The following is a 2,764-nucleotide window of genomic DNA, read 5'->3' as shown; positions in this document are numbered from 1 at the left end:
ATAGATAGATAGATAGATAGATAGATAGATAGATAGATAGATAGATAGATAGATAGATAGATAGATAGATAGATAGATAGATAGATAGATAGATACTTTTTTGCTTAAAATACTTAAAATGTTTTAGGCAACCAGTTACCTTGAATTTTTTAAGTAGGTAAAACTTATTCAGGTTTACAACATGGAGAAGTTGCTGAGATCTTCAAAATTCCAAATCTCTTTTGGCTTGCAGTTTTGAAACAAAATGCATCATTATGCTGCTATTAATCTTATTTCTATTACTTGTATCAGATCACAATGAGCAAATCCTCAGAGCAATGAAAGGCCGATAGCTAATAATTATTTTAGCAAATTAAAACCATTCAAACTGAAAATGTTAATATTTACAACATCCTGTTAGTGCATATTAAATTAGGTCTTCAACGGTCTGCCTGATCAGCTGCGACTCATCTGTCCACTCCAAACCTGCCAAGATCTTTATGTCTACAACATACTTTGGCATTTTTTTAGGAATAGTTTTCTTCAAATCACTGTTTCCATAAAGATGAAAACAAGGAGCAGATCCCTGTCCTCCAAAGTTACAATGCGCCTCTTGGCTCTAACGCTGTCCCTGCCTGACATATCGGTTTAGGTGGACGTCCATGTCCATAACGTAGAGCTATCGCCACGGGATACATTTAAAAAGCTCTGGAGTTTTTAGGCAAAATCAACATGACTCTGAAGTTCTCATGCAACCAGCACAACAAAGCATAATTGTTACAAGCTCAATGCAGAAAACTTAAGGAATCAAGCTGTTGACCTCACAGACTATTACAAAGCAGTAAAAAGAAGGCAGTAAAAGCTGGAAGGCTGGGTATGTGTTAGGTCTGCTCAGAAACTCAGTCAGAGAGCTGAACGGTGCTGCTTGTGTTCTCATTAAATCTAGAGGTTTTAATCATAACTGTAAGATACATAATGACTGGGACTGTGGCCCAAAGTTTATATTTGATTTGATCAAATCAAGAGAAGAGAAAATACTTTTGTTTCTCAGTCATACCCCTTAGTCCGATCAGGTGATTACAGTCACATGCACAGCACAAGCAGCACTTCCTGGATGTTTCTCAGTGTTGCTGATGGCCTCTTGGCAGCCTGACTGTTTGGTTGTGTTTGTTCTTCTACTCTGTGAAAACCTCCACTTCCCTGAGCCCCCATACGTTCTCAGAAGATGGCTATCTTCATTGTGCTGTTGCATGTATTTAATGCTGAAGATGTTTCTGTATCCTGCTCCTGACTGATACATTACTGGATGATTTGGAGTCACTGTCACCACTTTGCAGTCTCTGGCTCATTTAGCTGAAGTCACCGTTTGCAAAAAGCAGTCACAGTGGCTTCAGCTGAATGATGCACATCTCCGAAATAGATTGACCTTTATTTGAGGTTTGCCACATTCCCTGTAATTTATAATAGATATGTTCCCTATAAGAGTCAGTTATGAAATGAAATCAAAGTGTTAGTTTGAAGTTGTGCAAAAACACTATTGTTGCTTTTTTATTTTCCAATTTCTTCTCCTACAGATTTCTTTGTTTTGCTGTTGAATTATATCGTCAAATGATTTATGATACAAGCCATTGCAAAAATGTGGTCTTTTAACAGACCACCACAAACAGAAGACATGGGTATAAAGTCGTCTGTTGAAACAGAAAGACGGGGTAAAAATGCAAAGAATAGAGCAGAACTAATGCATAAAAAAAGTTGTTTGAGGAAAATGTTAAAAGTGAAGGGAGAATAAATACAAACCTATTATTATGTGTTTTCCAGTTACATGGTATCATTTAATAACACTATGAAATTACTAAATTACCTTGATTTGTCATGAAAATTCTATATATGGATTATCATAAATTTGACTTTGTAATTTAAAGCCTTGAAATTGGGCCTCTGTCTCTTTAAGAAACTCCTGCTCTTTCTGAAACTCCACCTTCCCTGTATCAATGTTTTTACCAGCGTTTCAATGAGAAGTATCTCAGCAGATGCTCAGTTCCACCAGGTGTTTGCTAATTGCTGCTGGTTAGTCTGAAGGAGCTGAGTGGGAGAGGGTTGCTCTCTGTGTCAGAAGCTCAGTAACTTGAAAATGCAGCTCCGAGGAGGAGCTTTGTCATCGAGAGGCGGGGCTAGGTCCACCCAGGGATTTTGCCCAGCTGAATAGTTATCATGGAGATTTAAAGATTTCTCAAATATGCTTGAAGGAATCTAGAAAACATTCCAGGTGTGTTTTTGATGAGAGAATAACATTATAACATGAAGTAAAACTAAAAAAAAAAAAAAAAAAAAAAGAAGCTATGATATACGTTATACTGCCCCTTAAACACACGAGTGGAAAGAAGGAAAATAAATAAAAGAAATAAATGCGATTCAAATAAAAAGAAAAAATTAATAAACCTAACTAAATCTGAGGTAAAATACTGTTAGAAAGAAAAACAAGCTTGTGCCAGACGGAACAAAAAAATAACAACAAAAACTTAATTTTGGTGTGTTTTTCTTTTCCCCCATTTGTTGAGTACATTTTTGAAGCCATTTATTTATTTGTTCATTCTGTTTTTGTTTTTCGTGATTATGACCTCCGTAGTAAAAGTCAATGTAAGCCTGCAATATAACAGTTTGAGAGGCTCATTGAGACATTAATCCAGGTAAATCCACCATTTGAACAGAATTTTCTCCCCAGCAGAAGATGCTGCTGCTGCTGCTGCTGCTGAGGTTGCATAAGAAGCAGCGGATCTGCACAGCG

The sequence above is a fragment of the Poecilia reticulata genome, linkage group LG8, assembly GCF_000633615.1.
Source record: "Poecilia reticulata strain Guanapo linkage group LG8, Guppy_female_1.0+MT, whole genome shotgun sequence".
NCBI classification, from domain to species: Eukaryota; Metazoa; Chordata; class Actinopteri; order Cyprinodontiformes; family Poeciliidae; genus Poecilia; species Poecilia reticulata.
The sequence above is the reverse complement of the archived record's forward strand: the minus strand, read 5'-3'. Positions refer to the sequence as shown.